This window comes from Malaclemys terrapin, chromosome 14 (assembly GCF_027887155.1).
Source record: "Malaclemys terrapin pileata isolate rMalTer1 chromosome 14, rMalTer1.hap1, whole genome shotgun sequence".
Taxonomy (NCBI): Eukaryota; Metazoa; Chordata; order Testudines; family Emydidae; genus Malaclemys; species Malaclemys terrapin.
The window spans coordinates 29,715,473-29,729,900 of NC_071518.1; positions in this window are offsets into that span (position 1 = coordinate 29,715,473).

Genomic DNA, 14,428 nt, shown 5'->3' on the forward strand with positions numbered 1-14,428 from the left:
TACTCCTAAATAGTGTTTAGAATGCATACATTGGAGATGAAACGTATTGCTCACCAGGAATGTCAAAACAGATTTTAGCACCAGAATACTGGGCTCTCCAGAGCCAACACAATATATAGTTGAGTTTTCCACTACTGACTGGGGAATTTTTTAATATTCCAAAAAAAGTTTGACTTTTTAAAAATGTATTATTTTTAAAAGGATGCAGAGTTTACACACACGATTTGCAGATTTACTCACCTCACTCATGTCACTTTCATATAATGTAAAATGGATTCTTATTTGAAGCAGGTGACCATTCAAGTTGCAGAAATATTGAAAAGATTTTAGATCCTGTACAGAACTACTGATTTTGATCCCCCTCCCCCTCCGCTGACCTCATTTAGCAGAGTGGAAGTCTGCTTTTCCTGGTCTATTAACACTTCAATAAAATCCTCCGTTTATAGTCAACTGAAATAGTATTCACATTTAGACCTGAATATTAATTGACTGATAATGAGATGATAAAGCTGCTTTTCTCCTCAGGTGTACCAATCAATTTCAATGGAACTGAAAAAGTGTGTTTTTTTTCTTATTGCATCCGAAATTAAAAAGTGATTTATATTTTCTAATAAAGTTCTTTTCATTGATCTCCTTAAAAAATGTATGGTTTCATTTGTACCCTTTTAAATTATAATAGTTTCCATTTATATAAGAATGATTTTCCAATATATTTTTCGCTCAAATTGATTAGCTTTAATATGGCTTTTAGGATAAAAACCTTACTGAAGGCTTCTTTACTTTTAATAAACTTTAAAATATCCAGTCAGCAAAATGATTCATTTTCAACACAATGGTGTCAGAGTAAATTTTTTAAGTTTGTTTTCTTAAGCTTTTGCATTTGTACAAATAGTTTTCCATTATTTGCCAACATAGCTGCAGATTAAAGTGAAGAGAAGATGACATCTCTTGCAATTTTATCGCAAGTCTTATAGTATTTGGTGTTTTTCATAAAGCTCTACCTCCTTTGGTATTGTGATATGAGAAGGCCAAATTCAACCTTGGTGTAAGTTTAGACCTGAGCTGAATCTGCCCAGCTTCCCTAGTGTGTTGAAAGAATAAGAGCAAACTTTAGCTCAGTAGAAAGTAAGCATTCAGTCTGATGTTCAAAGCATTTGTTGCACAACTACCACAAACATTAATAGTAGTTAGACATTTAAGTCACAACATCGAAAGCATTCCACCAAATGCCAGAATAGATAAGGACTGGAATCCTCAATCTGTCTCTCTTATGGCAATTGGAGAGGTGTGTACAACTGAGCCGCAAGGACCGAGTGACAGAAGGTACACAAAGTCTTAGAATGACTTCTCTAGAATTACCTTAGAAATAATTTTCCTATTATGGTAGCCCCTAGGAAACCATGGATCAGGGACCTATGTCTTATTTATGGTTTTCACCTTTTTTCACTTGCGGACCCTTAAAAGGTTTCAAATGGAAGTGTGGATCCCTTTGGAAATTTTAGACATAGTGTGTGGACCCCAGGTTGAAAACCACTGATCCATGTGCTGCAGTGGCAAACATCCTAAAACAAAACAAAAAACTCTGAACAAGGACCCTGCTCTTAAGACAGTTCTCTAAATTGTTTCCAATGAATACAAATACATTGTGAGTAGTTGACCTCCCTAAGTCTAACTTCACTGAGTTTCTATGGACTTTTCTCAGTTCTCAATGAAGACAGTGGATAGAATAAAAAGTGACTATCCAATAGCATTGATTGATAGTTCATTAAGAACCGGATGGACAAGAAAGAAGTGACTATTACAGAGACCAGCAATTTTTAATGTACTATATATGGATAAAACAAAAATGTTCTAAACACTTAAATTCAACATTACAACTTTCATTTAATAGGGGAGTAAGATATAGTAAATGATTAGTGCTGCTTCCTGCTAGACAGAAAGCAAGTCTGCCTTTAAGGTTTCACAACTTTTAGAGTTCTCTAGCTGTACTTAAACACACTTATGAATAAGTCATCAGTATTTTTCCTCTGTGGTATAAATTTATTTCATATGAGGAATTTTTAGCTTCTTAATGATATCGTCTAGCCATACCATATTACCGTATGTTTAGAAGTAATTAGTTTTCTGACTGCAGTACAAGAGGGTGTGATGCATTTAAGTTAAAATTGATTTTTTAAAATCTACTGTATGTTTCCACTGGTGGAAATAGAGTTACTTTTCTTCAACTTGTTAAGGATATTCTTTTCAAGTCAGAAAAAGATCTTATTATGGATGATGTTTGACATAATTTTGAACTATTTTTTTTATGCCAGAACAGGGCACTCTCTGCTAGATATGACTGCATAGAAATCTAAGGTATGCAATATAGACAAAAACAATGAAGAGTACTTGTGGCACCTTCATCAGTTGAAGTGGGTTTTAGTCCACGAAAGCTTATGCCCAAAAGCATCTGATGAAGTGGGTTTTAGCCCACAAACGCTTATGCCCAAATAAATTTGTTAGTCTCTAAGGTGCCACAGGTACTCTGTTGTTTTTAGAAGAACAGGAGTACTTGTGGCACCTTAGAGACTAACAAATTTATTAGAGCATAAGCTTTCGTGGACTACAGCCCACTTCTTCGGATGCATATAGAATGGAACATATATTGAGGAGATATATATACACACATACAGAGAGCATAAACAGGTGGGAGTTGTCTTACCAACTCTGAGAGGCCAATTAATTAAGAGAAAAAAAACTTTTGAAGTGATAATCAAGACAGGTCCTCGCTTACAGACAACCCCCCAACCTAAAGCAAATACTCACCAGCAACCACACATCACTGAACAAAACCACTAACCCAGGAACCTATCCTTGTAACAAACCCCGATGCCAACTCTGTCCACATATCTATTCAAGTGACATCATCATAGGACCTGATCACATCAGCCATACCATCAGGGGCTCGTTCACCTGCACATCTACCAATGTGATATATGCCATCATGTGCCAGCAATGCCCCTCTGCCATGTACATTGGCCAAACCGGACAGTCTCTACGCAAAAGAATTAATGGACACAAATCTGACATCAGGAATCAAAATACTCAAAAACCAGTGGGAGAACACTTTAACCTGTCTGGTCATTCAGTGACAGACCTGCGGGTGGCTATATTACAACAGAAAAACTTCAAAAACAGACTCCAACGAGAGACTGCTGAGCTAGAATTGATATGCAAACTAGACACAATCAACTCCGGTTTGAATAAGGACTGGGAATGGCTGAGCCATTACAAACATTGACTCTATCTCCCCTTGTAAGTATTCTCACACTTATTATCAAACTGTCTGTACTGGGCTAGCTTGATTATCACTTCAAAAGTTTTTTTTTCTCTTAATTTATTGGCCTCTCAGAGTTGGTAAGACAACTCCCACCTGTTTATGCTCTCTGTATGTGTGTATATATATCTCCTCAATATATGTTCCATTCTATATGCATCCGAAGAAGTGGGCTGTAGTCCACGAAAGCTTATGCTCTAATAAATTTGTTAGTCTCTAAGGTGCCACAAGTACTCCTGTTCTTCTTTTTGCGGATACAGACTAACACGGCTGTTACTCTGAAATCTGTTGTTTTTGCTGATACAGACTAACACGGCTACTACTCTGAAATATAGACAAAGGCAACCTAAATCTTTGGCCTTCTGTGCACTCCCAGGAGCGCTACGACCAAAAGGCAATGCTGTACTTCCTGAAGAGACAGCACAACTGCAAATCCCCATCTTAAAACATTATAGCATTATTGATTAAGTTTCCACAAACTGCAGTGGTACTTTTAGATTAGATGGGGGAGGGGGGAGGGAGGGAGCAAGCCACTGATTTTAGAGATAGCCTGTATCTTGCTAAAGGGCTCTGAACAGGGTGCCACTGTCAAGCCAGTTCAGTGCATCTTACCTTTGATTAGGATCTATTGTACTTGTTTCTGTTATTCCTGAGAGTCAGTGGTGCCCTCTTGCAATCTTTCAGGTATTATGATTTAAAACTGCTGTTTTAAATCATTATCCAAGAGCTCAGTGATTAGAGATGGATTCCCACCCCCCAAATTCTGTAGGTCTAAATACACCCCTCTAATATTTGGCGCTATAAAATGTGGCCCAAATTAGGCAATAAAGATTAAAAACGGAAAATATTATGTAATACAAATACCAGAAAAATTATTTTAAATGTTCGGGATAATCAACTTAAAAATGCTGCATTTTCTAACTCCATAATTCACATTAATAAAAAACAAACTATTTTACTTTGCATAAGAGTATAGACTTGATTTTAAATGGACAGGTAGAGCTGGAATAATCGTGTAAGAATACCTTTTCCATTTGGTACCAATACAAAGGTGTCTCCACATTTTCTAGTAGACCTTCAGTCTCTTAATTCCTTTTACGTCACTGCCCTCTAGTGTTACCTTAAGTTATATGGAAACATTTTCTTATACAATTTATGCATTGTTTTGCTTCAGTGGCTAAACACATTCCTAGAATTGCAACATTTATTTGCTCTCTGCAAATAGTTTTGTATGCATCAAACATTCCATGGGTAAAGGAGACGGTGATGCAGATTTCTCCTTCATACACTCCATGTTTACTCGGTATTATACTTAATTACAAAATATTTGTAACTGTAGATGGGAAGGATTGTTCCTAATTTCAAAATTGTGATACATCAAATCACACAACTTCCAATCCAGATCACTGATTTACATCATTCATTCTCCACTCTTGCCATCTATATAGTATGTCAGAATGTGAGATTTGTGTACAGAAGAGGCAGTTTTGTTTCCATGATCTGCAGGAACACACCATTTCTTCTACCATGGAATGAAAACTTGAGTGTGAGGATATCACTTAACTTAGATTCTAGGTAAATGGCTTGTAGTGAACTATATGCCAGTAATGAAGGATCAGAATAGCGGTCTCAGGTGAGAGAGTGCATATGACACTGCATTTGATAAACTTAGATTAAAGAGATGTCAAAAATATCAAGAGAGCATTGAGTAAATATTTGTCGGTGAAAAAGAGCAGATCAAGGAATAATCAGTATGTAAGGCAGATTGTCCACAGTGATACAGGCCAGATGGGGCTAGCCACTAGGAGCCACACAATGAGTTGAAGTCACAAAGAGCCTTTCTTCTCTTAAGAGTCTTGGGCAGAATTCACCCACACCTGGAGCCCTTGAGCTACTCTATGAGTAGAAGGGTTGCTTAGGATTAGCATCTAAAGAGATGGAAAGAGTTAGGGTCATACTCTTTTCCAAACTGCCCAGGAAGACTGGCTGGCTCCTGAGTGCAGGACACACTGAACCTCCTAACTGGTGATTCCAGAATTCCCGGGGCCACTCCTGGTTGTGCCTTAATGGTACAATCTGCCACCATGTTTATAAGAACCCATGATGCTGTGAATGTGAAAGATACTGCTGTTCTATCTGTAACTAAACAAAAGTTACTGTAAAAATCCTTTACAGAAATAAAACCCTTCAGTGTGACCCAAAATTGATTGCACAGTGTAGCTCTCCAGTCTACCAGGTGAAAGCACTCAAGCAATTAAAGTTATAGACACTGGTGTAATCATCAACTTCAGGGAACAAAAATATAGTATACGGTTTAGATTTTTTTATTAAAAACAAATATGTACGCACAAAAGGAATGGATCTGACTTAATGATGTAAAGATTTAAACCAAACCTCTTCAGCTTTAAATTTAGAGCCCCCTGGTTGTTTTAACTATTATCCACAAATACACTAGCAGGTTTTACACAGTCAGGTTCCATTCTATTTCTGAGGTCAAAAGGCAATACAGTAATTCCCAAGTGCATAAGTGACCCACAATTCCCATAAAATGACGATATCAGTATTTCTGAGAGATCTCAGATGGCACCCAGTACAGTAAGTAGGTCCCATATCAAATAAGTATATCATTACAATAAACTTATTTAGGAGGATAATGATGAATCAAGATCTCTGCATCAAAGGAGATGCTGAATTTTAGGAGTATTTCACAAACAAAGACTGACTTCACAAATGGAGGCATGCAAGATAAAAAAAAGTCAATCAGGGCCCCCTCCTCAAGATCAACTACTGGTGAAGGCACTTCATCAGAAATGGAGGAATACATTAACCACTTTCTCAATGGCCCAGTTCTGCAAGGTGCTCAGTGATTGCTGCAGATGATCAGGAACCTAGGAGGTAGCCAGCATCCCCCAGGCTCAAATTGGGTTTCTGAAACCAGCAAATCATACTACCATTTTTAGGATCATTTATGGTCTTCATACTTATGTCCTTGAACATCCATGACTATGCCCTCACAACAATTCAGTGACATGGGAGAAGCAATTTGCTTAAGAATGGCAGTACAAATAACTCAAGTCTTCACAATCTCTTCATCCAAGTGATGACCGAAAATATGATTTAAAAAGCCCCCACACACACATCATTCTAAGAAAACAGCATGTTACCAGGCAAAGAAGCAAGTTCTTCGCTACACATCTGCTCTGCCATTTTATCAAGAAGTGGTGAGTTAGACACTGACTGGATAGCTGAAACTATTTTAAAAATTAATGTTATAATTGCCAGCTTTAATAGGATTGGAACTAAACTAGCAACTCAAAAGTAAAAGTAGTGTATTATAAATGGAGAGTGCATGGGCATGATGTTGGAGAATAGGTTACTAGCCAGCAATTCCACAATAGCTCCTTGACTTCACTGTGCGTGAGAGCTTTTGAATCTAAAGATCTCTGTTCAGAAGTTATGCACACCCACGGACTTATGAGATTCTAATGTCAATGTAATGTTCCATTATTATTGCATTTGCTATAAAGTATTTGCAAAAAAAAAAAAAAAAAAAACCACCACAAACACACCCTAGAAGTTCTAGTCAACGGGGTTTTCAGTGTTTCCATGAGCTAATATAACATTGTCTGCTAGAGACATCTAGGTTTAAACAAACTATTCAATAAGTTATAGGTTCAAACTTGGATAAGAGAAAACATTGTTTATCTGCTATCTGTCATTCACTGCCAATATAGCACTTTGCAAGGTGCTCTGCATAAATGGCCAAATCATCAGTTGGCACAGTGAGAGGAGATGCATTGTGTACTCCTGATTGAATCTTCCCAGACTTAAACCAAGACATGTAAATTCACCACTACCACTGTTATTTGGCCAAAATAAGGCTCAGTAAGACTTCTGAATTAGGGTTTTATCCTGCCAGCACTTAGCACCTCCAGTACATATTGACTGCATTGGTATTTGAGGGTGGGCTGAATTGAGCAGATGCTCAACAAATCTTTTGGATTCTTGGGGGGGTTTGTTGTTGCTGTTGTTTTGCTGTAATACAATCATCTAGGTCCACAACTGCTCTAAAGCAACAATTCTATCATCTAATGAGCTCCTAGAGTGGTTAACTGCTGAGACACAAAACAGCTCAGTGCTAATCCTAAACTACTGGAGGCAGATGCCCAAGTCACCACATGGTACAGCAAGGGAGGTCTTTCAGGAGAGGTCTTCTGCTATTTCTTCTTCACCTCAGGGTTAATACAGTCAGTTTGGACAGCAGGGTCACAGTTTAATAGGAAACTTAAAAGTTTTAGTGTTACACATCTTTAACTAAGCATGGAGATCACAGAGCACTTTTGGGAAAGGGCAGTTAAGTTTTGTTCTAAGGGTCCAACAAGAGCTCTCTCCTATCCTAGATGTTCTATGTGTGCAGTTGGTTAATTACAATTGTGTCTGCAACACTGTAGCAGCAGTCAGGAAAGCTGGCAGGGCCTGGAGCCATTGTTATGACTGCTAAGCTGTAGGCTTTTTGATTGCATAAAAAGAATGTGAAATTCTCATCACTATGTGGTAGTACAGGAGCATTGCCACATCATTCATTCCAAATGAGCAGTGTGCCATACCAGCTCTTCCAGATAAAGTACAAAGTGCAGCACTGTATTGTTTAGGGGTACAACGTGTGACTTAGGAGAAGGGGTCAATTAGGTGGGAATAGGTTGTACAAGCAATGAATGGTTTCTATACAGAATATTTTCATCTCAAGGTGCACTATAGCGATGCAGTTAATTTAATAACTATTTTATTTTTGCCTGTGTGACTTTGTGCTTAAGAAAGAAGCTAGGCTGACAGCCCAGGTGACTGCAGTAATATTTAACTACAGAAAATTTATCTTAGAAGAGCTTGCACAACTACTGCTATCCGCTTCATCCGTTCCCACAGGAAACCACCCAGAAGAGTAAAAGTGTATAAGACCTTGGAACACCTGTGCAGTCCTCGCACACTCTGCGGAGACTGTGAATAAGGGCACCAATCAGTAGCACTAGCAAAGGAAATTCTGAGGTGACGATATCCTTCCAGTAGAAATTAGACCAACACCAGACAACTTTCAGGTGATCAAATTCAATCCAAGTTACCAGTGAACTTGTGACGTATCATTACTAATGCCCTGAACCATCAAAAAAGAACAGGAGTACTTGTGGCACTTTAGAGACTAAATAAATTTATTTGAGCATAAGCTTTCATGGGCTTCAGCCCACTTCTTCGGATGCATGTAGTGGAAAATACAGTAGGACGATATAGATATATATACACACACACACACACACACACACACAGAACATGAAAGAATGGGTGTTACCATACACATTATAAGGAGAGTGATCAGTTAAGGTGAGCTTTTATCAGCAGGAGAGAAAAAAAGAACTGCTTGTAGTGGTAATGAAAATGGCCCATTTCCAGCAATTGATAAGGAGCTATGAGGAACTGTAGGGGGGGTGGGGGGGAATAAGCATGGGGAAATCATTTTACTTTGTGTAAATGGCCCATCCACTCCCAGTCTTTATTCAAGCCTAATTTAATGGTGTTCAATTTGCAAATAAATTCCAATTCAGCAGTCTCTCGTTGGAGTCTGTTTTTGAAATTTTTTTGTTGTAATATTGCAACTTTTAGGTCTGTAATCGAGTGGCCAGGGAGACTGAAGTGTTCTCCAACTGGTTTTTGAATGTTATAATTCTTGATGTCTGATTTGTGTCCATTTATTCTTTTATGTAGAGACTATCTGGTTTGGCCAATGTACATGGCAGAAGGGCATTGCTGGCACATGATGGCATATATCACATTGGTAGATGTGCAGGTGAACGAGCCTCTGATAGTGTGGCTGATGTGATGAGGGCCTATGATGGTGTCTGCTGAATAGATATGTGGGCAGAGCTGGCAACGGGCTTTGTTGCAAGGATAGGTTCCTGGGTTAGTGTTTTTGTTGTGTGGTTGCTGGTGAGTATTTGCTTCAGATTTGGGGGCAGCCTGTTTCAGGAGAGTAAGTAATGTACTCACTGTGAATAAGAGTGTGAAACATTTGAGGAGGTATATAAACAATATTCTTAAGGCACTGGATTGGAATTCAGGAAATCAGAATTTAAATCCTAGTTCTATCAGAGGCTTCTTGGGTGAGCTTGGGAAAGTCATTTAATCTCTATGTGCCTCTGTTTCCCATTAGTAAAATGGGGACAGTATTTCCTCATTTGCAAGAAGGTTGTGAGGAGTCACTCTATCACTACTGGGGGAGGTGCTTAGATACCCTGTGATGATGTTACCTAAAGTACCCAAACAAATGATGAGTAAAATTCACATTCCTATTGTGAAAGAATTCTATTCTGCAGTTCTAGTGGCTTTAAATTTTCCAAGCTTGATATATTTTACAAGTTATTTTGCTGCTTAGTGAAGCCCTGATCCCAGGGGGGAAAAAAAAAAAGAGGTAAATCAAGTTTATTAAGGGGAAGTTGAGTCGAGCCCTTGGTCAGCATACTGCTAATTAGGCGGGGTAGGACTATACTACCCCTGATTTTTAAATGGTTTAAAAGTTAATTTAGCAGTAAAATATTAAAATGTTGCCCCTGGGGGACAGGATTTACTGCATCAGTTCAAAAGTGGTCCTATATTTCAAGTTAATTGTAACCAGGACCAAAAAAAGTGGATCATACACAATATCTATTTTTCCATCTAATTAAAAACCTATTTCAATTAAGATTCACAAATTCTTTTGTAACAATTTGAGTTGCTACATACATCTGACATGAACACAGAACAGCAAGGTAATGAAGTTAAGCCTCGTAACAGAACAAACCTTCTACTTCTCCACTCACATACACCTTCAACTATTATATACTGTAGCCCATATATTAATCTTAACTCTGATCCTCCACTTCCAGATTATCCTGCCCCCACTAATAGTTGTGGACATTTGATTTAATAGTTGGCTGTGTTAGGAGGGATATTTTGATAAAGGATTGTGGGTAGAAGGGGGTGAAAGGTTGGCATTCTGGGAGAATAGGAGGAGAGGGTAGGCAGACATGAAGACTGAGGCTTGTTGTCTATAGCATGCACTCACAGTGGTAATCAGAGAATCAGGACTAGAAGCAGAGGTGAAAGTAAGCCAGTACAGCATACCAGTAAGAAAGTGGCCACCAGTACAGGTACACAGCCAATGTTAAAGTGCTGCCAGCAGGTCCACTGGGGGGGGGCCCACAAAAGGGGCAGCTGCCTCGGGGCCCAACCATTTAAAAGTCCCTGGGTTCCCAGCAGCGGCCAGAGCCTGGGCCCTTTAAATCACTGCTGCCAAGCCTGCACCGTCTGGGGCTTCGGCACTGAAGGGCTAGCTGGGGGAGTCTGGCCCCAGCCCCACCCCTTCTGCCTGAGGCCCTGCCCCTTCCAGGGGCCCAGAGCATCCCCCGCACCTTGCCCAGGACCCCAGCTGCTATGTGTACCGGTAAGTCCTTTAAGTTATTCACCCCTGGCTGGAAGGGACCTCACGAGATCTTTTAGTCCAGTCCCCTGCACTTTAGGCAGGACTAAGTATTACCTAGATCAACTCTGACACGTGTTTGTCTAACCTACTCGTAAAAATCTCCAGTGACAGATTCCACAACCTCCCCAAGCAATTTATTCCAGTGGTTAACTACCCTGACAGTTAGGAAGTTTTTCTTAATGTCCAACCTAAACTGTCCTTGCTACAATTTAAGCCCATTGCTTTGTGTCCTATCCTCATCAGTTAAAGAGGATGGTTTTTCTCCCTCCTCCTTGTAACAACCTTTTATGTACTTGAAAATTTATATCCCCTCAGTCTGGTCTTCTCCAGACTAAACAAACCCAATTTTTCCCCAATCATGTTTTCTAGCCCTTTAATCATTTGTGTTGCTCTTCTCTGGACTTTCTCCAATTTGTCCACATCTTTCCTGAAATGTGGTGCCCAGAACTGGACACGATATTTCAGTTGAGACTTAATCAGCTTACAATGCTCCTGCTAAAGATCCCAGAATAAAGGTTTGGGGTTTTTTGGGGGGGGGTGGGAGGGGTGCACAATGTTACACTGTTGCCTCATATTTAGCTTGTGATCCACTGTGACCTCCACATCCCTTTCTGCAGTACTCCTTACTAGGCAGTCATGGGTAAGTCCATGCTTCTGAATGAAGTAGCAGAGGGTATATGAAATGTTTAAGCCTCTTAATAGTATATCTCCTTTTTGTGTGGATTTGTCAGCTATAATGCACGTGTACCTCTTAGAATGGTTTCACAACCAAAGTTTAATGCATTTTTGAGGTAGAGACAGACTTGTTGGGGATAGAAGTGCAGTTACGATGAATAAGTTAATCAGCCGCTACACATGGACCCTTCTCCACTGTATCAAATTTGACAAAAGATTAGTTCCTGATGCAGAAGGCTGTGTGCGCACCTACCCTTTCATCAACTACTGAGGCTTATGTTATCCAGCCTCTCCTCCCAGGTTAGTAAGTTCATGTACTATGCCCACCATTACAGTATGAATAGCATCTATCAGTAACCCTAAGGCCACAAGAAGAGTTGATGGATTTCACCATGTCCAAGTTTCTCTATTTCAGATGACAGAGCATTAACCCAAGTTGGTTTGGGTGCTTCTTTATATTTTATGACAGTATCTCTTATATCACTAGTGAAGCAGATTTGACCCAAGCACTCTCCAAACTGAACTTTTAGGGTTAGATCTGTCAGTTACATAACTTGATAAAACATCCATGATTTGTTTGATTCCTGTTGTGATATTGCCATTATAGCAGTGAAGCACATTAAGAACAGAATTGCTCCTGTTTGTGGTTTAACTCAAAGAGTTAATTTTTTGTAGCCTCTGAATGTTGTGTAAGAAACCTGGTGGATTTAAGTTAAAAGTTAACTTAGTGGCATGTTGGAGCTTGCATGGCACTAGTGGGGGGTTGAGAAAGAATCTACTGAAAAGCATGAAAGAGCTTGCACATATTTCCATGCATTTTGGGCATTCTCCCCTCCTGGAAAGCAAATTCAATTTCTATCAAAAAGGATATCAACATAAAATCCATATGCCTAACTTTGCAGTCTTCACGCAGTTGAGTACCTGTAACTTTAACTAAAAGGCTAAGGGGGAAATTTTGCTTAAGTGAGGCCTGTAGGATTGGTCCACATTTTATCAACATGATTTCAGAAAGTTTCTAGACCAGCTGCTAACTTTTAACAGTTATTTGGAATCCAGAATGCCTCTATTTCATTACTATTTGCCACAGCACCAAAGCAGAAAGGGGAAGAATTGTCTATCGCTAGCATGAAATACTTGGCAGAGTTCTTAAACTTCACTAATTCACCCCTCCCTTTTGCATCTTTTAATGGACTTGATTACTCAGCATAACATTAATTTTAAAAGATTTTCAGCAGAAAATAATGTGCTGTTTTAGGAAAAAAGCATCTTTCCTTGCAATATTTCTGATTGAGAATGCTACATTTCCTATCCTTTAAGAATAGAGTAAAATATTTTCCTCGCCTAGAGAATTCATGTGCAACGAAGCTCATGCTCTCGCCAGAGAATCATGCTGCTTGCACCCATATAAAAAAAAACAACAACAACAACAACTCAGGCAGTACTTGCTTAAAATCTAGAGCTAACCCACTTTTACATAGCTCAAATAATAGACGGGACCTCCTCGGCTTCACCAGCTTTATGAAAGTGACTACAGTGTAACCATGCTAATGTGTGTAAGACTGAACTTAACACTGTGGTAAATAAGAGCATTTTGGGCCTCAATGTTTGATAATATGTAGTATTGTCTTTCAATGACTGCAGGTTACCAACTTGCATAAGTCACACATGTGGTCCGATTCTTCTCCCACTTATCAGGGAAAACTAGGAGTCAAATGAAGTTACACAAAAAGGGAGATCAGTTTCAAAATACATAAGTCATAGATTTTAAGGCCAAATGGGACCATTAGATCAAGATAGAAATCTGATCTTTAGGACAATATTACTACTGCTCAGTAAAACAAATAGATAATTTTAAATTCAGTACCCTAAGCATTTTTTATTCCATTTGTTTTCTACCTCCCTATATGGCAGGGCTTATGCCACTTGCTATTCACTCTTACAGAGAGTAGATCCCACTTCAGAATCACACACACACACACACACAATTCTATCGGATTCAGAGTAGCAGCCGTGTTAGTCTGTATCCGCAAAAAGAACAGGAGTACTTGTGGCACCTTAGAGACTAACAAATTTATTAGAGCATAAGCTTTCATGGACTACAGCCCACTTCTTTGGATGCATACGAAGAAGTGGGCTGTAGTCCACGAAAGCTTATGCTCTAATAAATGTTAGTCTTTAAGGTGCCACAAGTACTCCTGTTCTTTATTCTATCGGAGCTATGGCTCTCCCAAAGTGAGATATTTCATTACTAAGGACACTGCAGTTGAAACTCTTCTAATGATATTACAAATTGAGATAAATATTTTTCAAACCTTAGTGCTGGCCTTTGAGTGTTTAAACAACAAGTAGCCAAGCATACATGTCTCTCTTCTGGAGTGTTAAAAGATTTCTTCATTTGCAATAGACCAAAATTTGGTGCGCAAATCCCACTCCAACTAGAATTTGTTCAGGATCAGCAGAAAGCTAGGTTTCGTCGCTGCTCAATAATTTCTTTCAAGAAATTAAAGGATTAATTACTTTGCTGAAACCAATGATTATGTCCCCCCATAAAACTTTATTTTAAAAGTGTTTATATGAGCTAGTCACCTTTTAATAGATGTTTGTTCTTGAGTTATTAGCATTACAGATATACATAGCAATCAAGGAACAAAGTGAAGGCCTACTATCATCACAGAAGGAGTCATCCAGGTGCATAGGGGTATGAATTTTGCGGAGTACAACCAAAAATCTGTTATCCCAACTCTGCTGGGTCAGGTTACAAAGGCTTTAGATAAACAATGTTTTCAGCAGAAATTCTAACGATTGAATGACTTATATAAATGCTTGAATTTCATGCAAATACTACAGAAAAGATAATCCTGAATCCTTAAAATAAAAAAATAAAAATAAAAACTTGTAAATTTGAGCCTGAGTTACACCCCTCCATGCAA